The sequence below is a fragment of the Bombus fervidus genome, chromosome 15, assembly GCF_041682495.2.
Source record: "Bombus fervidus isolate BK054 chromosome 15, iyBomFerv1, whole genome shotgun sequence".
In the NCBI taxonomy this organism is placed as follows: Eukaryota; Metazoa; Arthropoda; class Insecta; order Hymenoptera; family Apidae; genus Bombus; species Bombus fervidus.
In genome coordinates this window covers 3,509,320-3,533,498 of record NC_091531.1, presented here as the reverse complement: position 1 = coordinate 3,533,498, position 24,179 = coordinate 3,509,320, and the positions used below count along the sequence as shown (strand labels likewise).

The 24,179-nt window shown below is 38.5% G+C and overlaps 2 long non-coding RNA genes across 2 annotated transcripts; both read left to right on the top strand.

Annotated features, from left to right (window-relative positions):
* Positions 1–17,505: 17,505 nt before the first annotated feature.
* On the top strand, positions 17,506–19,609 carry LOC139994837 (uncharacterized). Its single transcript, XR_011801769.1, has 2 exons — positions 17,506–18,840; positions 18,943–19,609. It is a non-coding gene; the product is annotated as an uncharacterized lncRNA (long non-coding RNA).
* A 3,090-nt stretch (positions 19,610–22,699) lies between these two features.
* Positions 22,700–23,588, top strand: LOC139994818 (uncharacterized). Its single transcript, XR_011801763.1, has 2 exons — positions 22,700–22,820; positions 22,923–23,588. It is a non-coding gene; the product is annotated as an uncharacterized lncRNA (long non-coding RNA).
* The last annotated feature ends 591 nt before the right edge of the window (positions 23,589–24,179 follow it).

Genomic DNA, 24,179 nt, shown 5'->3' with positions numbered 1-24,179 from the left:
ATGCATTTTGACATTTGCAGCTGTCGACGTTAACACTGACCTTACCAGGCCCGGTTTCAAAATTTCATTTCAAATTGTACGTTCGTTGTTATTTCTTTCGTTCGTTTAACTTTATATAAATTCTTCTGTTATCTGATAATCAATTTCTCAATTCTTCTTCTTGCTTCTTTTTTACCGAGGAAAATGCATCGCCTGGCTTGTTTACCGCGACCGATCGACAAATGTACATCTTCTTCTAAAGTTCTCTGCCTGGGACCTTAGCTCTGAACTCGAGCAACATCCAACCAGCTATAGTTGTACACATTTAAACGCGGTATGTGTTTGGCTTCGTCGTAAGCGCTTGAATAGTCCGACAGAGTCCTTGTGAGGTGACGCATGAACACAATCGAGTGTTGTCGGACACTCTCGAGAAATATTTCTCGAGAATATACTCGCTGCGTGATGAGTTCTCTACAGCTAAACGAAATCTAAAAGCAGTATCATTTTGAGAGTCACAGAGTACAGATCGAAGCCTACGAGAAATGAAATAAGACAAGGAGCGAACAAATCTCATAATATTCGCCATGTTGGTTTTGTATTTTCTTTTATCCCAGAATCTGTGCACGCGTTCAGTGAGAAAGTTATTGAAAAACATAGAAAATATAAACGAGGAGTGTTCAGACGGACGAAATTCTGTCTAAAAACGAGCGAATCGAAAACGAGAAATGTTAAAACGGACGAAATTCTACGTCCGAAAATTAGCAAATTGAAAGTGAGGATGATCTGTACTATCATCTCCTAGTTATATTACATACAAAAATGAAAATATGCGATTGATTATTTTATTATTTAAAAGTTATGTCGTGCGTTATTTCCTACAATAAATTGACAGTTTCTTTCGAAAAAAAAAAAAACGTATATTTAATGGTAAAAATAAATATATGTGAAGTGCTAGTGTTAAAATAATCAGAGTGTAGTTTTCTCGTTGGATGATTTTATTTAACCATTTCACATATTGTTTATACAAAACGTCAAATTAAAATTATACATTGAAAGTATAACAAAATATAGGTAAAATTAAAAACGTTAAAGATGACTGAAGATAAATAAGGCGGTTTGAAGATGAAATTAAAAATTCATAAATGCATTTTAATATTTCTTTACTGTGTGATATCGCTCGATTATAACTTTATTTAGTCATAACTGATACTGTAACTTTTTAATTAATTTTAACACTACTAGATTGCTGTATTTTATTATATATTGTACTTTATAAAAGCAGAAAAAGTGGCGCAATTAATTGGCAACAATTCAAGTTAGACAGTAACTGATAATAACAAAAAGAAAAAAAGGAAAACGCGTTGCTAAAGTCAAAAAGGGAAATCTCCCCGTTCGGTTGGCTAAGTGTTAATATATCGCTAATTATTTACACCAGGACACACCTCGTCGATTTTGACGACTTTGACCACTTTGAAGAAACACATTTCAAAGTCATCGAAATCGGCGAAGTGTCTTCATAATTCTTTAAATAATTGCCACAGATTTAATCATTGTATTTAGCAATATCAATTGATATCATTTCGAATATTGAAATTGAATTTGCAACTTAATATTAAAACAATATAAATAAACTTTTATAAGTTTTATTTATTATTCAACTTTCAATATTTCTTTTTCCTATGATAAACAGTGTAACAGTCATCTACGTGTAATGCTACACAATAGCTTCTGCAAATGTATCTGGTTTCGCTGTGTTTTCCTTTTGAACAGCATACTCTACACGCTCTAGTCGAATTTGTTTTTCTGCCAGTGAATATTTTCTCTAAGACCTGGTCTCTTAGGGTGCATCATTATAAGCAGCTGTTTTAGAAATTCCAAAAGTGTCAGGTGCAATGCTGCATTCTTTGGAATCCAGAGTTATCCACTCTCTAGCTACTTCCAGTAGAAATTTGTTGTATCTTGTTTTATTTTCTAGCGAATAGGTAGAGTACATTTTATATGCATTGAACAAGCTGCGGTTTATCAGAAAAAATGCTAATTTTTTCCACCACTTTAAAGTTAAACGACGTTGATGCGAGAAAAAATCGCATTACGAGTTAACTCGTGATTGGTTGACAACGTTTGGCTATAAAAACACGAGTTAACCCGGTCAACAATGTGTTAACAAATTTCTCCCTTTGAATGTGAGTAGAAACGTCAGAAACGCGAGTAACGCAAAGGGCTAATCGTTTGTCGTTTAATTTACAACGCGTATCCCTCGTCGTATTAGTTTCATAAATTGAATTTCGCGAGTATTGTCACGAGCGTGTCGGATTTATAGCCGACGGCCCCTTATAATTCTCGAAAATGGAGCGTGCTTTTAATAATCCGCCGAGCGGAATGAAAATCCGCCGCGTCGGCGATTCCTCCGCCACCGGTTAATCGACTACGTTGTTCGAAAGGGGTTGGATTGGTCGCCACGTCCAAAAAATATTCTTCTTTTCGAATAAACGTTTACTTTTTTCATGACAAAAATCGAATTTGTCAAATTACAGGACAAACCTTAGCTTACGTCGATTGAAACACCTCGAAACACAAAGTCAAAATGGCTGGCTCCACAATTTTATAAACGTGTCAACCCTCGTTTAGGGATTATGGTCCCAGATGCATTAATAATACCAAAAATATACTACATAACGTGGAATTCCTTATGTAAGAAATTAATAAATCAATAAATCTAAAAATATTTTATTATTAGTGTAGGTTTTTACTACAATTACTTTATTTATTATAAATGGATTAAATAAGTGTTGGTTAAACAGGAAACGATGGTTGTTTAACGTGAACTAAATACAATAACATACTATAATTAAGACAACTAGATAGTTAATTTGCTTTGACTCTCGTCACCATGATTCTAACGCTGTTTCTCATGCGGACCACACTCTTTCGACAGCGCTAGTGTCACCTAGGAAACACAAGAAATCACGAAAATGACAGATCGTCGGTGACCTCCTCGTGTCGCAGTTCGAACGTTTCACAAATAAGGTGAAGAAATTGAACTTTGTGTATGGTAATATAATTTATTATGCGAATCCAACAGAGTGATGGTTCAAAGTGTTACAACAGAATGGTATCGAGCGCTAATTTGGGAGGGTTTTTATACTGAGGTTTTAGTCCTTCTGGAGGGGTTATCGTCGTGTGTAAATCAGAGGCGGCTATTTCGTTACTATTTGGTTGTTTCGATAGCTGTGGCATGCAGCATGTTTACGCTATCGTATTACTGTTTCTGAGCGTGTGACCTTCTTGAGTGTGTGACACTGGCAACACTCTCTCTCTCTCTCTTCATACTCTGTGTTAATTCGTCTTTCTCCCTTAGCATCATTTTGTCTTTTCTTTTAGCCCCACTACGCACGTATTCCGCAACCGCTCGTGGCCAGGGTCACGTATGCCTTTTCCGCGAAACTGTTCGATCGAAGGACCGACGATACATTGATGGGCCTGTCGGCACTTAGGCTTTCTCGCGACATTGTTTATGGTCCACCCGATATCTCTTAGGCCTTTTGTGCACAATATTACATTGGGTATTTTTTAAAGACCAGTAATTTGACTGGTTTTAGTAGAAATAGCTTCGTGTTAACTATCGGTAGTTCTAGTGTTAACACTTTACCGACCGCTAGCGATTCAACAGCATACGCACGTCCGACCGGCATCTCAGGCGCAGATTCTCCCTGGCACCGGCTCTGTTTCGGTTTAGACTCTCCAATACCATTCTTTTTGTTCATCGCGAACGGTATGTTTTTCAAATTGGTATAAAACTGTTGGAAGCTTACAAAGCAACGCAACTGACGCAACTGAGATAGGTACCTTAGTACTAAATAACAAACTACTGCTCAAATAATAAGAAAGATTGTCGGTGACAAAAATCCGATTAACCGACTATCGGTCGGTAAAGTGTTAATAAACTTCAACCACTTACGTACTTAGCGACCACGTGGAACGCAGAAAAGGGGAGAAACGAGTCTATGGACGAGCATCTGCGTTTCATCCCTCGTATCGAGAGGCTTCACCCTCGACGATCTAATATTCTCGTCGCATTAACCTCGAAACACGTGTTAGAAAGTAATCGTTTTGACCCTAACGTGTAGAGGATTGGCCTTTGTGAGTAGGCGGACTTATCGACCAAGATAATCGCGCTTTGACTTCTCGCGTCGCCACGGGACACGTTAATAGCTTCTTTCTGGCTGTGACACGTATATTCGGATTAGTAGCTTCGCTACTACTGTTTACTTTCGGTTCTATGGGCACTTAGGATCTTACGGTGATCCTTTTCTAAGACGATGTTTCACACTTTACACTGATCTCGTACAATCCTATCGATGTGCACGGTCGATACTTCAAAATTTTCCGCATCGTTGTACGTTATAAAGAAACTCTCGTCGATATGGAGAGGGAACAGATCGACCTGTTGACGATATTTCGAATGTTTACGTGGGTCGACGAGGACCTAAACGTTTTCATCTCTCGTATTCTATGCGTTCGAACAGAGGTATAAGCCGGGTTATGCGTGAAAACGTATGTTTTCTTAACAGCCATTTCCCTCAGTTGCACGGTTTCTTCGTTGACGACGATGCTAAAATATTAGGTTGTCCGAAAAGTTCTTTTCGTTTCATAAGGTGATGATAGACGAACAACAATTTCTGTTTTATATTATTTTATTAAATTAAGTATCGTTCATTTCGTTCTATTTCTATTATTATATTCTTGCATAATTCAATGAACTAATATAAAACGAGAAACATTGTGCGTCTATTATAAAACGAAAGAAACTTTTCGGATAACCTAATAATAGCCAAACGAACTTTCTTTCTACTCGACGTGGTCGAACGAACGCTAAGTGGAAACTGACCGCTTTGTCAACAAATTTATCGAACGTACGAGGAAAGTGCGCTATGTTGATAAATATCCGCAGTATCGTATCGGTGATAAATATTGATCGCTTTAGTTGAGACAACCTTGATATATTGACGATATATATATCGATATTCTGAGCCAGTTTCAGCGCACTCTAGCGACCGCGTTCGTGTTTGTTAAGGAATACGAGCTACGTTGATAGAATTATGACCTACGGTGTAAGTGTTAAATACGCTTCCACTGAATGGCTCAGGTCTAATAACATAATGGATAATTGGCTGTTTAAGTACTTTCGTGATCCGAATCCCACGCAACCGGCACAAGTTATGGCTAGAACATAGAAAAGAATTTCATTACATTTCGAACGACGTACTACCATCCAGTGTACACTCCTCGCCAAAAGGATAGCCCAGGTGTGCTATCTTTAATTTCTCAATGACGCGTGTCAAGTTTTTCGTGTCAACATTATGAGCTGAGAATATGCGGTTCGTTGAAAATAATTAAAAATATTATGAGGTTTAGTGTGTAACAAAAAAACTGTTTTATTTTGTGGCGGCACTCGACAACAAATACCGCCACTAGACATTATCTAGTACCGGACGACGATAGCGCAGTGATTAGCGCCTTTGGTTACGAACGTTCAGGACTTAGGTTCGAATCCCCGGTGCCCGTAGTCCGATGTTTTTCTTCCACGACATAATAATTAGGAAGTAAATACAATAGACCCCCCCCAGCAGCGACATCTACAGCCCAACTACAAACAACTATCACGGGCCTAGTCCGCCACAATTTTAAGAACGAAATGACAGCACACTCTGTTAATACGTTTAGAAATTGCTCAGTAGTTCATGATCTATCAACGACTAAAAGATTACAGTACAATATTATACAAATTTGTAAGTATGAGACGCTGAAAAAAATTAAACGAGTCTGAAAAAAGCAAATTTTGAACTAAAACAACATCAGTTATCAGTGGCAGAAATATCGAAAGTAATAAGAAGAAGTCGTGTACAGCAATACAGAATTTCTTTAAAAATGTTGAAGATTATGGCAAAAAGAAAAATAATGGTCAGCCGTCATCGTTATCCGATCGAGATAAGCGAGCAATTTTTGAGTGTAGCTTCCAACCCGCAGTTAACAACGAAGCAAATAATGGAAAAATCTAGCGTTAGTGCCAGTGTTTCGAGTGTTCGTCGGGTTCTACTATCCTGCAAAGATATTAAGAGGCTAAAATTGAAAAAGGGAACCTTCGTTAACAACGAAACACGAAGTTAGAACGTTTACGCTTTGCAAAAGAAACAGTGCATTGGAAAAATAAACGGAGAAGGGTACTATTTTCAGACGAAAAAAGATTCAACTTGGATGGCCCTGATGGGTTGCAATATTATTTTCATGACACAAGAAAAGAGACAATGTCAGCAATTCGATGACAAATGGGAGGTAGCGTGATGGTTTGGTCGGGCATCGGTTATTTCGCCAAGACGAGTATCAAGTTCATCAATGGCAGAATGAGTAGTATCCGATACATAAATTTAATCAAAGAACAAATAAATAATCACGCGGAACGCATTTCTGGACCTGATTACCTGAGCTCGTAATGTTTTCGTATTATACGTTACAGACGAAAAACTTGACACGCGTCGTTGAGAAATTAAAGATAGCACACCTGGGCTAGTTTCTTTCGTTTTATGTTTTTCGTTAACATTTTTCGTTTTATATTATTCTATCGAATTCCGTATGGTCCATTTTGTTCTATCGAAATAAAGATCACAACGTTCGATAGATTAGGTTAGGTTTCATGTTTGTATATAGATGTCGTTGCAAAAAAACCTAATACCTCAAAAAGTGGTGTTTCGAATATCTCGCAACAGAAATTTCGAATTTTCGTACGTACAATCGAATCGATGGAATTTCGTATTCTCCGTAAAAAAATCATCGAAGGTAGATCGGTTCAAAAGACGTTGGAACGCATTGATCTCGCGATAGTTTCCAACTCGAGAAATTTTTCCTTCAAAGTAATCGACGAATTGATATCGCGCCAGATGTTCGATTAATTCCGATTGCTAATTGAATTATATGTACAATATATGAGAGGCGCGTGAATTATTTTCACACGTCGCAGCGATCTAATCGTTGCGATATTCCTCGGGTTATTAATCTTCACGATGCCACTAAAACTTAACCCCGTTTGCTCTTACGTTCAAGAAAAAACATCCCCGAGATACGATCTTGCAAGCTTGATGAGCATGTAAATGAAGGAACACTGGTGTTTCGTCATTTTTCCCGACCTCCTGTACGCGTATCTTACGCGCTAATTTATATTATTAAAATTATAAGTACACCATATTATTATAATTATTTCACCGCAGCCATGAAAATCGCGTAACCAGTGTTTTCTCTACGATTGTTCTTCAACCAAATTAATATAAAAACGATTCATCGATATTATTGTCAAGATTTACGATTTTCCACGTGGTGTAACGATCGTATACAGTGTGACAGGATGTAAAAGAACACGTGCGATTCGCCTCGCCAGCTGATCGCACTGCACGTGCTAAGAACGATGGAAGAGCATACTGTACCTTGTATTGGGTTTTGATTTTGTCATTACCACCTAATGACAAAATTCGCAATCACTTAGTTGCCGATGCAATATATCGCGCAGAAGATTTTCTACGGAGAATCCGAACATTGAGAATAAGGCGGAGGCGGAACGACGAAAGCAAGAAACCTGTTATCGTCGAATGTATATGTTGGATACGACGGGAAAATATCGAGCGTGTTAAAATAGAAAAAATTCGTGCGAGTGTTGTTTCGTCATGGTAAATCGACGCAAGCAGATTCGTTTACGATTGAATTCAGATTTTAATGGATAGACGGGCGCGTGCACGCGTGCCTTGCTGATTCATCGATAGCTCGAAGGCTTGCGCTTCATTATCACACAATGCGTGTTTCTTTCGTCTCAGTGGAACGGATAAAGATCGGTTCGTAAAGATGCCGATGGAAAAAATCCGGTGAATTACGCGCGACTCGAGAAACCGCTTAACGTATCCGATCTTCAGATTTCTCAACTTCTTAACGCGTTAAGCGAGAAATAACGTGTCATCCGCAACATCGTCCGAGCGTAATAATTTATTCGCGGTCAGCTTGTTGCCGATCGAAATCGTTCGAACCGAGAGGTGCTTGTTAATTACGTTATGCTTGTACTGTAGCTTTTGAAATTTCTGCCACGGCGAAGCTGTGGCTGATGAGAAACGTTGCGATATATCTCGGCAAGTGGCTGAGAAAATCAATCGGCAAGAGAATCGAATATTTCGTTAAAGGAAAATCGCAAGTATATTGAGATTTTAACTTCGCTTGGCGATCTGTCGTCGAACGTAGCTGATCTGTTGCTGAGTTGTTGCGTTTAAAAATGTATAAAAAGAGTGTTTGAGAGGAGAGTTATGAAAAAGTATCGCTTTCGCATGATTTATTTTCGAAACGATTAAACACCGTTCCAGCGTTCCAATGAAATTTACCGTTAGATTGATTTCCTTCTTACAATTAGTGTAATTATTACGTACGCGTGTACCAAGTATGGCGCACGTTGAACGTACGCGGTATGGAACATGCCAGTGATGAGAGATACTGGCGACGATGATACGCAATCGTATTCATTTTGAACGATACTAAAAATTCATTCGCTGTTTTCGTTGACATCGAAGAGCGTGAAAATTAATGGAACATAATACGAGTTGGAAAGTGGAAGATGTTTTTTATTCGTTTATTTGTCACAGTAAAAACTGACTTTTTAAGATTCCTTGCTTCACACGCGTCTTTGTCGTGTTCAACGTAGACGCAGAAGAAGAAGAAAATTAATCGAACGTAATGCAAATTGAAAAGTGGGAGATGTTTTTTTATTCGTCTTCTGTATTTAACTAAGTGTGTATTTTTCATAGCAAAAATTGGATTTTTTTGTCATTTTCATAATCAACGTAGACGTAGAAGAGGAAGAAAATTAATAAAAATAATACAAGTTGAAAAGTGGAAGATGTTTGTCCACTTTTCTTCTTTATTTAACTTAGTGTGTATTTTTCAGAATAAAAATTGTATTGTTTTTTGTCATTTTCGTGTTCATTAATGGAACATGATACAAGTTGAAAAGTGGAAGATGTTTGTCCACTTCTCTTCTTTATTTAACTAAATATGTAGTTCTCACAATAAAAGTTGAGTTCTTTTATCATTCTTGTGTTTAACGTAGACGTAGAAGAAGAAGAAAATTAATGGAACGTAATGCAAGTTGAAAAGTGGGAGATGTTTCTTTACTTGTTTTCTTTATTTAACTAAGTGTGTATTTTTTACAGTAAAAGTTGAGCTTTTTTGTCATTCTCGTGTTCAACGTAGACGTAGCAGAGGAAGAAAATTAATGAAACATAATACGAGTTAAAAAATGGAAGATGCTTGTCCACTTTTCTTCTTTATTTAATTAAGTGTGTATTTTTTACAGTAAAAGTTGAGTTTTTTTTATCATTCTCGTGTTCAACGTAGACGTAGAAGAGGAAGAAAATTAATGAAACATAATACGAGTTAAAAAATGGGAGATGTTTGTCCACTTTTCTTCTTTATTTAACTAAGTGTGTATTTTTTACAGTGAAAGTTGTATTTTTTATCATTCTCGTATTCAACGTAGACGTAGAAGAGGAAGAAAATTAATGAAACATAATACGAGTTAAAAAATGGGAGATGTTTGTCCACTTTTCTTCTTTATTTAATTAAGTGTATATTTGTCACAATAAAAGTTGAGTTTTTTTGTCATTTTCGTGTTCAACGTAGACGTAGCAGAGGAAGAAAATTAATGAAGATAATACAAGTTGAAAAGTGGAAGATGTTTGTCAACTTTTCTTCTTTATTGAACTAAGTGTGTATTTTTCAGAATAAAAATTGAATTGTTTTTGTTATTCTCGTATTCATTAATGGAACATGATACAAGTTGAAAAGTGGAAGATGTTTGTCAACTTTTCTTCTTTATTTAACTAAGTGTGTATTTTTCAGAATAAAAATTGTATTGTTTTTTGTCATTTTCGTGTTCATTAATGGAACATGATACAAGTTGAAAAGTGGAAGATGTTTGTCAACTTTTCTTCTTTATTTAACTAAGTGTGTATTTTTCAGAATAAAAATTGAATTGTTTTTGTCATTCTCGTATTCATTAATGGAACATGATACAAGTTGAAAAGTGGAAAATGTTTGTCCACTTTTCTTCTTTATTTAATTAAATATGTATTTTTCACAATAAAAATTGAGTTCTTTTTGTCATTTTCATAATCAACGTAGACGTAGAAGAAGAAGAGTATTAATGAACATAATACAAGTTGAAAAGTGGAAGATATTTTTTTATTCATCTTCCTTATTTAACTAAACACGTATTTTTCACAATAAAAGTTAAGTTTTTCAGATTTCTTTACAAATTTCTTCCATTTCTTCCATATCAACATTTTCCAAACTCGTTTAAACTCTTTCATACTCAACTATCAGTAACACTAATACCTAATTTATCATTAATTTTAACATTAACTTCCTCGTTTCAACAAACACATTTCTCTTTTCCAGAAACTTCTTCTATCAAATCAAGTGTCTCTTACTATGCGCAATTAGGTATCCTAACTGTCCTAATCTACTTTTATCAAAATACATTCTCTCAAAAGTAACTTCTCTCGACCAATTAATAAAATTACTCGACAAAAATCTCTCCCCTCCTCTCATCTCCTCTCATTCACCTGCCTCCACGTTTCCACAACCCAATACCACGCGCGACTATGAAAAACCGCGCGATATAACGCGACTGTGTCTCGGTTCGCCGTCTATTGTTCTCCAATCGTTGGGATCGAAATCGATGATGGAAAAGTGAGAAAGACCATCGATGGAGCCGGAGTAGAAGGTGGCCGAGACGAAGAGGGTGCAGCAAGGAAGGCACTGGTCGGCAAAGGGCGCATTAGCGGCGCTCGTAAAAGCGTACGCGGTGCTCGTAGCGTAATGCAGCACGAAGCGAGCCAGCACGCCTCGTAACGCTCCTTAACCGAGCGTATTTACGCTCTCCGTGGCAGAGTTATGTAACATGGCGGCGCAAACGGCCCGTGCCGGCCATTAGGAGCCAGTTGGAGAGGCCATTTTGTCGAGCCACCCCTCGACTTCTCTCTTTCTTCGCCTCTTGCTTTCTTACTGTCGTACACGTAGCTACGTGTTCGTATTCGCTTTCGTCAGCGAATCTTCTATCTTTTCATACGCAATCTAAATTAACAATCTAGAAAGGAGCAGCGAATAAGCTTTCCTGGACGAGTAGTCTTCCAGTTGCTTCGATTCTTTTAAGCTGATGGATCGTGATAGTGAGAGGAGCAAACACTCGAGTATATTTAACAAAGAAATTTATTATAATATAATCAAGGTGTACACTTAGCGTAGGACTCGCGATCATTAAATTAGCGGTTCGCGATTGTAAGTTCGACTTGTTTTCGTTTTGCTGCGCGATATAAGTTCGGATGATGATTGCCTAAGATGCCGAGAAACTCTGAACAATTCCTATGAACTGCCAATTATTGCTTCGGACCGATATGTAGCGACTGACTTTCCGTCACGATGATGTCGCGAAGGAAAACTATGTTGGGGTGTGTCTTAGGATGCGAGATCATCGGATTCGTTAAGGGAAGCCTTGGTTCGGAAAATGGGGGAAATGGACGTCGTTGCTAATTGGCTAATTTTTGTGTCGGTGGTTGGAAAAGGATGCTAATTGCCCTTGAAAGAACGTCGCTAGCGGGAAGCATCGTACGCGAGGAAAGCAGATTTCTCGTATCTTCCCGTAGGAGGTGATAGGTTTAGGGACTGCTAAGAGGAAGACTGTTTGTCTCTTTGGAGAACCTTGGCTATCTAAATCCTAAGATTTTCTGCAGGTCCTTAGGCTAGCTGAAAATATTCCGTGAGGATGTATCGACATCTGGCAATCATCTCATCCGAAGAATAGGGTCTTTGTGTAGCGAGCCACGGGACAGAAACCGTTGGAAAGTTTACTGTCGAGTGCCGCTACACTTTGTTTAAACTTTGCAAGCTTCGATCGAGTTAGAACCTGGTTGCTATGAAGAACTTGCGAACTGACCGATACTTAGAAACGCTTCTCACGTTATTGAATTTCTAGACCGACGATAGAATCATTTTTCATTGTTTTCCATGGCCATCTTTGGCCATTTCGCACGGTTAACGTGCTTCATAAATTATTGAAACCCGATGCACGCGATATAACAAGGATGAATACTGCACATTCATCGGTCCGCGTTATTCTTTCCTGTTTCTGGCGGATTACGATCTTACTGCCTCCACCGTTCCGCATTGATTTTATTCCAAAAACTCGTCTCTTTCTTCTGGTAGCCTTCGTCGGTTGCTGGTTACATGGCTGAGCCAACAGCAGCTGTCTTTTATCAGGTTGTCCGAAAAGATTCTTTTCAAAGAGAAGTTCCACGAGGTGATAATAGATGAACAATTTCTGTTTTATATTATTTTATCGAATTAGCTACGAATTTCGTTCTATTTCTATTTCTAAATAAAGAGTCGGTCAGATATCTGGGCATGATTCTGCACAGAAGATTGGCATGGAAACAACGTATCTTAGATAAAACCAAACAACTCAAAGGAAAATTTTAAAAATTCTACTGGCTCATCGGCCGACGTTCCAACTTAAACACGCAAAGTAAAATTACACTATACAAAGCCATATTAAAACCTGTTTGGACCTATGGAATCCAACTATGGGGAACAGCGAGTAATTCCAACATAGAAATTCTTCAACGATTCCAACCGAAAACCTTAAGATCCCTAATAGATGCACCTTGGTACGTCAGCAACGAAACGATACATCACGACCTCAAGATACCCACAGTCAAAGAAGAAATATCAAAATTCAGCAATAGACATAGCACAAGAGTTAACAACCACCAAAACCCTCTAATTACTCAGCTACTCGACACGTCGGAACAGATCCGCAGGCTAAAAAGACATTACACCTTAGACCTAAGCATTAGATTCAAATAGGATCAAACATATTGTAAACACTTGTTAATCATGTCATAGATATTCGTCAGACAAATTTACTTAAAATTCTCCAACGAGAATTGATTGTAAACTAAACGCAAATAAAAAAAAAAAATCTTTATTCATGCAAGTATTTTCGGTTTATGGATGGTCCTTGAAACAGTCCTTAGGTTTATTGCACGCTCTTACAAATTACGAAGAAAGCGGATGTTTGCCTGACGGAAAAGCAGGTTTTCCCATAAACAAGGACATCCATGAATCACGTTGTCAGGAGACTTCCTCCTCATATTTTCATTTATTAACGTTGGCTATAACCAATAGACATCGCGGATCGTTTCCCTCGCTTCTTACTTAGACCTAAGCACTAGATTCAAATAGAATCAAACATACTACAAACACTTATTAACCACGTCATAGTACCACGCCAGATAAATTTACTTAAAATTCTCTGACGAGAATTGATTGCAAAATAAACGCAAATAATTAAAAGAAAAGCAAAATTTCTATTTCTAAAACAGAGAACATTGTGTCTATCTGCTATTTCCTTATGAAAGGAAAGAAACTTTCCGGACGACCTAATGCAAGCAGCGTTGTATTCTATCGGATTGGCAACTAAGTGGTTGCGGATTTTGTCATAAGGAAGTATTGACAAAGCCGCAATCACTTAGTTGCCAAGTGATTGAAAGATGAAACGAACGAATATTCACTTGGCAACTAAGTGGTTGCGGATTTTGTCATAAGGAAGTATTGACAAAGCCGCAATCACTTAGTTGCCAAGTGAATATTCGTTCGTTTCATCTGCTGCGATAAAATTGCGAATAATATGCAAATGGGCGGAATTTATTTTGACTGAGATGTCAGAAACCTTTGGAGCGGAGAAGAATGGCGCGCTAAGGGATCGAAGAAGCAAAGAAAAGAGTCTGTTTGTACGCGGAGACAGCGAGTCGACCTTGTCGAACCACAGTAGCAAAAGCAAGTGGAGTGAAACGAAATTGGCGGTGACTAAAGCCCTCTGGCTTTATTATTTCGGGGCCATTGTTATTAATTCAGCGTGTGGCCTGGCTGTGCACTAAGAGCGTAAGCTTGTCACGGGCCTGCCACCCCGTGCCACCCCCTTTCACGTGGAACCGCGACCAACGTTGTTCTTTGCTGAATTCATTAAATCATCGACATTCCAGGCGGCACGTGGCCGGACCCTTTTACAAGCTCTTTCGCTAAATTAGGATCCGGCTTGCTCCTCCGCTTCTTTTTCCTTCCCTCGCTGACCTTCCCTGCTTTCTCTATACAGGGTGGAACCGTAACGCGATCGTTCAGATTTTCCAAACCACCGCCAGCACTTTGTAGAAGCGAAACGATAATTACAACGCGTTTATTGTACAAAATATAACGAGAAATTGATCGTCGATAGGCTGAAGATGTTTCAGCAGCACAACCGAAGAGCTGCAACCTAAAGCAGAAAATCGTGCCGCTCGCAAAACGCTACAGGGTGTCATCGAACCAGCGCTACCTTTTGCTTCCACTTTTTCTTTTTCCTGAGGTTATATGGACCATTGTGATCAACGGTCACAATTTTATTATGATCGTTCGACGCACCAACAACAAAATTATCATCAAAGTCGGTCATCCGATCGAAGTAAATAGAAAGAGCAAATTTTTGAGAATTTTCTGAACTCGCTCGTCGCACCAATTAGCTGTCGCGATCTCTTTCAGAATTTTGGAAAGTGTGCGCCTAAGGTGCGCGAGGAAAAGTAAGCGACGACGAGTATACTCGTCAGACACAGATTACGTGTAGCTATTGTAACGTAGAATTAAAATTGAAAAGATGATCGATAAACGGTTGATGGAAGGGTGCAGGTGACTGAGCTAATTTCTTATTTGTATGAAAATAACAAGGAATTTTGTTCATTGAAGCTCGGTTTTCGAGGAAACCGAGTTTGAAAATTTTTCAAGTACGTGGAAGATTGTTAATTCCGGACTAGACGGGACTAAATAATCGACAGGAGGTCGTGGTACGTGTGAAAATAAGTGGAAAACGTAGAATACAATTTTCTCTCAAGACGCTTTGTTTCCGAGAAAAATACATTTGAAAATCCATGAAACACGTTTTTAGCTAAACTCGTTGGAACAAATGGAAAAATCTTATTTTCCACTTATCTTTGGTTTTAGACTAGTTCGAGTATACTTGATGAATTTTCAAACTCGATTTTCTCGAAAAATAATTCTTCGATGAACAAATTTGTTCTTATTTTGTCGCAAGAAATCGTCTCGTGCTCAGTTGTACGTTATTCGGTCACACCCTGTATGTAGCTTGTTTTATTTCAAATTTATTTCCCAATAAAATTAGCGCTCCTCTTATGCTACCTTAACGACTACCATATTTAACTTAATTTGTAATTTTTTATTTTCATTTGTGATAATAAATTTATGCTAATTTTAAACGCGTAGAAGTACGTTAACATTGATTCCCCGATGCCATCGCTTGACGACTGTTCAAAGTCGTTCACACGACGTTCTCCGGAGTTGGCCGCCGCGTCACGAAATCCCGTCAACTGAGAAAAAAGTGACGCCCTTTTAGGACGATATTTTTCAAACTGCGGGCTTCGCTCGACCGTGGAGAATCTCCCCGATATTTTGAGTGATCCAATTTGCCGCTTGCTGCCAGCCATAAGGAGCAGCCTGCGTAGCGCACGAACACGCGTGAAGTTGAAAGACACGTGAAAGGAATTCGCTTCGAGACGTGTTTGGTTAACGAAGAATGAAAGTTCGTGTGCTCTGTTTGTTTCTGCTTTTGTTTCAAACAAACCTAGAAAAGCTTGCAACTTACTGCGATAGACATTCGCGCGATTTCACAGCTGGAAGAGATGCCTCGCTAAGTGGCGATGTACCTCGCTAACGAAATATCGCAAACGAATGTTCTATTTCGCGTATTTCACGCTGTTTCTTCTTTCTCGTATTACGTACACTCTGTGTTCTCTCGTGTCTTCGATTCTGCTTCTTCCTCTCGTTGTACGTGACGCGATAAACAATGGCAGATACAAAAGGACTGCGACAATTACAGTGGCTGCGCGAGGCTACCAAATGGATGCGGACGACACGCGATGTACGTGAAACTATGAAACAAAGAGACATCGTCCCGTTTCCGAGACGCAACATTTGCAAGACGACGTAAAGCTGTGAATTGCGAAGCTTGGTCGATCGAAAGCAGTCGTAAACGTGGAATCGTTGGAACATCAAATGACAAAGTACGAGCTGGGGAAATGTTTTCAGTTAGTCTTTATTAAATCATAAACAGTGAGATTTATCAAGCATTCGCTTATTCTATCTGCGACGTCTAGCAATACCCTCGTAAATGGCCAACGATCGTAAAGTCGAAACGACACTGCGAGAAATGCGCGTTCGTAGACCACAGAACACATTAAGAGGGATGAAAACCATAAACTACTTCTTGAAGATAATGCAGTAGACATGATCTTCATTTTTTTTTCTTTTTTGTTATCAAAAGTCTGTTGTCCGATCATTGTCAGAAAGAAAACGTATTTTGCAATATAATTAATAGAAAATGAAATAGGAATTATTGTTCGTAAATAGGAATAATTCGATGGAGTGGGATAAAATCGATGGAAATAGTCGAGCAAGAAACAAGAAGGATGGACGTGTAAGAAAATAGGAAAATAATGGTGGCAGAGGATTTCCCTGTGAAGCAGTGTAAGGGAAACGATTCAGAACAGAAAGGAATCGGAATCAGAGCAATCGTATAACGCACGAGGCGCGAACATCTCGATAAGACTGTGCGGTTGCTGCGCTATTATCTTCAAACGAGCCTATAATTTGAGAATAATGGAGTTGGATTATCCTTGTCCTTTCTTCCTTCCAACCTTCTGCGTTTTTATCAACCATAACCGCGCCGCTTACTATCCATTCGCGTTTATTGAAATCCTCAGCCTCGGATTCCATTTGCCTCCGTACAAAATCATCTGTATTATCCAAGCGATTTACATAATCTTCGTGTTACGAAGAGAAAGAAAGACGAAACGAGGAAATTAATATTGGCTTGGCAACTAAGTGATTGCGGATTTTGTCATTAGGTGGTAATGACGACAAAATCAGACCAGTCACTCGGTTGCCAACTTAATATTTTAATTCATCAAAGAAGAGACAACGTTCGAACAATTGAAGCTTATCGTTTGTAAAATGCTACAACGCGTAAACCTTGCGGCTAGAAATCGATAAAATATTTCTCTTCTTAACCGATAGATTTAATATTTATCTCGTGCAGGCGAAACGTAGTATAAAATGTAAAATTAAGAAATCTGGATATTTTCTATACAATTTATTTTATTTACACAATTTATACAAATTTTATGCAATTTTATTCCTCGTATTATTAATTAACAGACGAATTATATTAATTATGGTTGAATGGCCTCGCGACGATTACGATAATTTGGCATAAGAAAGTAAACCGAAAGATAAAAGCCGATAGTTTCTGCAGTCACTATAAATAGGAAAACTAGCAAAATGTTGACGAACGCCGTGATAGCGTTCCATCGCGCTGCCTATCAACCCCAAACACACGTCTAGCCACCCTTAGAGCGACGTCGTAGGGTGAAGAATGGGAATAATGGAAAGAGAAGGGCGCGAGCCGTAGTGCATTATATTCGAATTACAGACGTGTTTTCGGGGGTAACGTTGTACATTGGGGAGGCAGGCGGCCCTTTAATGCCCAGAACAAATCGTAGCCGGCGAATCGGGCGGTTATATTTAAAATAAATTGCCCGTGGCTCGTTTTTCTTGCGAACCGCCGAGTTGGCGCTTTGTCGACGGCCAGACCGTGAATCATTTCTGCTGGAGGAAAGCTGCGATCTTGTTGGCCCAACAACGAAGCAGAAGGGCCACCGAACCTTCTCTGCCAGCTATTATACAGATAATCGCCGTGAATGCCATCCAACCGAGCACAGCCACCGATTTCTCGATCGGTTTCACGGAAAACTTTTCACTTCTCTTTTGTCCAATTTTCTCTCTTCTTCTTTCTTTCCTCTCTATCATCTTCCGTTTCTCTGCTTTGCTTTCAGTTGGATCGGTCGATTCGAGACGCGTCACCGTGTCACACTTTTGCAATTCTACGTTTCTAGATTCTACGCGAAGCTATCGTGAATTGGTAACGTTAGGCTGCTACGCTTTAGAAATGCGTCAGGCTGCTTCAGGTGAACCAGGACGAATATCGCGTAAGGAGAAAACAGGCGAAACAAGCGATACGATTGTAACGCGTTAACACTTTGACTGTTACGCCGAAATCACGTGTTTCGCTGAGGGCGCCACGGGAGTATTTTTATTATTCAAAGCTATTGAGATATGTATAACTTTGTGTGTTAGAATAGATTAGCCGCGTAGTAGTGACACACGTATATGAGTATGAGTGTATGGAAATATATGCGTGCGCAGCGCCTCGAAAAACAGATGAATGCGACTGTTCCGTTGGCAATGTGATATAGAAAATGGCGAGACAAAGAAAGTGTTGAGACGCGTGCAAATGTGTATCGACGAAGATCCGGGAAATCGTTAATTAAATAAATCTAAAACTATTTTAATATGAATTCTAAGCGTAACCTTAGTGTTCCTTTACTTTTATTTCGACGATTAACATCCACAATTCTCAACAATAAACGGAGAATATTTTATGAGAAAGCTAACCAAGCTGTAGATAGTCGCACGATAACAATGCGATTCCCGATAAATATGAATATAATTCTATGACATGAAATATGAATTCTAAGTGTAACCTTAGTGTTCCTTTACTTTTATTTCGCCGGTTAAGATACACAATTTTCAACAAAAGCATATCATGGCAAAATAATAATAAATTGATGATGTAAGACAACATTCTACCACAATGGACCGTTTATCTTATTCGTGGTCACTGGTGACCACCGTGACACCTTGGTAACAGTTGATAGCGACATATTGTAACAAGGCTTCGTTTATTTCAACAAACCATTCGTCTTCGTTATTTCGTAGTGAGCAAAACGTGCAGAATATATTATTGAAACGTGTAGAAGATATTAGTAAACAGTGTTATGATTATTTTTATGATTTCGACGAAACATTCGGCTGAAATGGTAGAGGTCCCAAAGAAAATTATGTTTATGATAAACCAATGGTAGTGGTAGATTACAACAGAGGAAAATGTGCTGTACATTTATCACATCAAATGATGGCATATTCTGCACCACATAGAAGAACCCTAAAGTAGTATATAAAATTAGCTTCAGAGTTATTGTTAAATACATCAATTTCAAACGCGATGATACTCTCTAAACAAGCAACAAAAACAAAAATCAAGGTATCAGATTTTAGAATGGCACTGGCAATGCACCTTACACGGTGTCATTTACCAGAGCAGTCAAATGTACTTATTCGACAAAGATTGCCACACGAAATGCAAAAGAAAGAAGGGCAAGCGTACCTGGCACGAAAATTTTACAGAGAGTGGTATAAAAAAATGTTAAACGATTAGGATCGAAAATTGCTAAGAATCGGAGGAAAAAGGTGGCCACCTATTGTCCAGATTGTATCGATGAGCCACGTTTATGTTCAAAGTGTTTTAACACAATGCACCGTTAGCTGCAAGATTTCTTCTCATATTTTTTTATTGATGTTCTAATAAAAATGTTTAATCGTTCAATGGGGCACTTTTCATTTCAAAGTATCTTCTATTCATCGGTAATATCGAAAATTGCCTAACTATCAATTTTCATTCAATTTTTACAAATTGTAAAAAGTTGAAGCGTTCCGATCACCAATGACCAGCGTGACGTCACAGGAGAAACCGTGACGGGTCACATATGACCCACGTGGCAGTCAAAGCGTTAAGAAGGTAGGATGAGCGAAGCGGTGGTAAGCTGATTAAGAGTTTCGAAGAAAAGGCGCAAGAATAGATAGCCAACTGACTGTCAGTCAAACTTAACGAGTGGCAATTACAAGTACGCAAACCAAGTACTTTTCTGAAGCCAAGAAATAAGTAAATAAACATACATACAAAGTGTATCGTAATACGTGGTATCCACTTGACGAGTGGATTATCGAAATACCGAAATGGCTATAAATTTGAAAGAGGGTCGGATGGATGCCATATATTACGATACACCCTGTATATATCAGAGGGGAAAAAACGTACGTAATAAGTGGATCAGAAAGTTGTTCGTTTTTGCTGAAGCGAGAACAAGATTGAAACGTGAAGGTGGAAAGATCGGTGCGGTGTTAAATATTAAAACACGCGATCGTAGAAAAACTCGTTTCGTTAATTAATACGAAGATAAAAAGTCAGTAAAAGCGTAGTTAGATCGAAGATAACTGGTCAATGCAAATATTCACCGTCGCAAAAACCTTGTTAACCACCGTTACTTCCAGTTTCTTTCGATAACGTTCGGTTTCTCTCTTTAAACCAAAGTCCTCTATTTGTCCAAGTGCGTACGCCATTTATCAATAAACCTAACCCCATTGTAAGTTGCGTTTCCTAAGGGCAGTGTTTTCACTTTCACTTAATAACGCGCCGTTTCTCGTGAAAATACCACGTGTGCGATTTTAATATGCGTCTAGCTAATTGACTGCCGCGAGTGATCCAACTTCTACATCGGTAGACTAATTACCGATCTGTCGGTAAATCTGTTCGGCTGTCGGTATCGCGATGGAAAGCGTTAATGTTGGTTCGTTTCTTTTTATTTCTTCCTTTTCGACCATACATCTGTACGTAGATATTTATCTAGACGTCTGTTCAGTGACGTGCGTCAAATGGCGCGATATTTCGATCGTCTTGTAGAAAGCAACAAATATCGAGATCGTGCTGCGTTCGAACGTTAATTCCAGCAACTGTACTTTACACTTTCTGAATAATAAATTTCTACTTTTTGCCAGATTTCAAACGTTTATTGCAGCGTTGTATTTGGAAAGAATAGATAGACTGTATATGTTGGGTTGGAAACTAAGTGGTTGCGGATTTTGTCATTAGATGGTAATGATAATACCCGCAATCACTTAGTTGCCAATAGATAGAAATAGCTGAGAGTTAGGTTAGAAATTTGGCAGTTGGATGGAAGAATTTAGCGGCTGAGGAATTTTGGGATTCACAGGTTTGGGTATTTGAGAATTTGACAACTTGGAATTTGGTTTTGTCGTATGCTTAACCTTTCGCACTCGTGTGACTCGACATCAGTTTTTATCTCAGCAGTTACTTTGTCGAGTCCCACGTTTTTTTGTGAAAGAAAAGCAGAAGTGCATCCTGAAAATTGTTTCAAGATATATCATACACTTAAAAATTAGAAAATACAACAATAGTGTGAATAAAACTGAAATTTAAGTGAATTCCGTTCTCCCTTTATTTATTTAAATTGTCTTATTTTTTAGTTTAAATAAATTTCACATAAAACACTTAAAAGCATTGCGAGTTGCTGCTAACGAAATTGAAATAAAATTCGCAGTGCAAAGGGTTAAATAACAAGAACTGTTTCGCTCGACTTTTTTTCGATAATAGACTGCGCTATATTGTAACAAAAATCATTGGTCATTAAAATTGGATGCATCTATTAGACATAAATTACAGAAATATCAAATTTCTAAAATGTGCTATATTTCTGTTATATTGATTTTCGGTTACTTTGTAATGCGCTTAAATGGCAAGTCTCTTTCGCTCGACTGTTTACGATGATAGACTGCGCTACATTATAACGAAAATCATTGGTCGTTAAAATAGGATGCATCTATTACCACAAATTGCAGAAACATTAAGTTTCTAAGATGGGCTATATTTCTGTAATTCGCTGATATAGCGGTCCTTGCCCTATCGTCTCTCGCAATAACACGGCTGACGGTTTTGTGAGTTTCTATTCGCTCGATAGACGTTGCGTAGTCCGTGGAACAACATCGATTGTTGCGCCACGAAGTCATAAAGCCTGTGACATGCCACGCGCCAAAAAGGGAAAGACATCGTTCGCGGCAGCGATTCCAAAAGAAACGAAAAACTGTCTTTATCTGTAAACTGTCTCTGGCTCGTACTTTCCACTTTTGCTTCCTTTCGCCACAACTTCATGTTTCACCAAACCTGAACCCTACTTGAGAAATGCTCTTAGAATGCGATGAAAACCGAGCTAAAATTCGCGTGCAGTGATTGTTGAACAAAAGTAACTCGAACACACGGAAGCTTCCCAGCAACTTTGTTCTGCGCAATGTATAGGAAGCTATCGATTTCCGATTGCTTTTGTTAACACTTTGACTGCTACGCCGAAATCACGTGTTTCGCTGAGGGCGCCACGGGAGTATTTTTATTATTCAAAGCTATTGAGATATGTATAACTTTGTGTGCTAGACTAGATTAGCCGCGTAGTAGTGACACGCGTATGTGAATATGAGTGTATGGAAGTATGTGTGTGCGCAGCGTCTCGAAAAACAGATGAATGCAACTGTTCCGTTGGCAATATGGAAGATGGTGAGACAAAGAAAGTGCTGAGACGCGTGCAAATGTGTATCGACGAATATCCTGAAAATCCTTTATTAAGTAAATCTAAAACTGTTTTAATATGAATTCTAAGCGTAACCTTAGTGTTCCTTTACTTTTATTTCGGCGATTAAGATCCACAATTCTCAACAATAAACGAAGAATACTTTATGAGAAAACTAACCAAGCTGTAGATAGTCGTGCGATGATAATGCTATTCCAGATAAATATGGATATAATTCTATGATATGAAATATGAATTCCAAGTGTAAACGTAGTGTTCCTTTACTTTTATTTCGCCGATTAAGATCCACAATTTTCAACAAAAGCATATCGTGGGAAAATAATAATAAATTGATGATGTAAGACAACATTCTTCCTCAATGGACCGTTTATCTTATTGGTGGTCACGGGTGACCACCGTGACACCTTGGTAACAGTTGATAGCGACATATTGTAACAAGGCTTCGTTTATTTCAACAAACCATTCGTCTTCGTTATTTCGTAGTGAGCAAAACGTGCAGAATATATTGTTGAAACGTGTGGAAGATATTAGTAAACAGTGTTATAATTATTTTTATGATTTCGACGAAACATTCGGCTGAAATGGTAGAGGTCCCAAAGAAAATTATGTTTATGATAAACCAATGGTAGTGGTAGATTACAACAGAGGAAAATGTGCTGTACATTTATCACATCAAATGATGGCATATTCTGCACCACGTAGAAGAACCCTAAAGTGGTATATAAAAATAGCTTCAGAGTTATTGTTAAATACATCAATTTCAAACGCGATGATACTCTCTAAACAAACAACAAAAACAAAAATCAAGGTATCAGATTTTAGAATGGCACTGGCAATGCACCTTACACAGTGCCATTCACCAGAACAGTCAAATATACTTATTCGACAAAGATCGCCACACGAAATGCAGAAGAAAGAAGGGCAAGCGTACCTGGCACGAAAATTTTGCAGAGAGTGGCATAAAAAAATGTTAAACAATTAGGATCAAAAATTGCTAAGAATCGAAGGAAAAAGGTGGCCACCTATTGTCCAGATTGTATCGATGAGCCACGTTTATGTTCAAAGTGTTTTAACACAATGCACCGTTAGCTGCAAGATTTCTTCTCATTTTTTTTATTGATGTCCTAATAAAAATGTTTAATCGTTCAATGGGGCACTTTTCATTTCAAAGTATCTTCTGTTCATCGGTAATATTGAAAATTGCCTAACTATCAATTTTCATTCAATTTTTACAAATTGTAAAAAGTTGAAGCGTTCCGATCACCAATGACCAGCGTGACGTCACAGGAGAAACCGTGACGGGTCACATATGACCCACGTGGCAGTCAAAGCGTTAAGACTCTCTCCTGTTCAATTTTTTACCATAGCAGACCTGACTGTACAATAAAAGCTGTTAATCGCTAAAGTTAGATGCATTTATTACGCGCAAATGGCAGAGACGTTAAGTTTCTAGCACGTGCATTATCCTTTTGTCTGCAAGTGTAGCCTAGAAACAAGCGTTCAGAGCCATCACAGGGCACAGCCATAGAGGAAGAAGAGTTCTGGGAGGAACAATGCGTTGTCCCGCGGTAGCTGCTCGACCAACCAAAGCAACAAACGAAGAACAAGAATAAGAAGAAAACGATGCAGAAGTACGTAAGCACAGTAAGAGGAGGAGGAGGTGGTACGGTTCCCTGGCGAAAAGTGCACGCGCAATTGCATCGGAATGGCATATCGCGGCGCATTAATTTCAGTAATGCG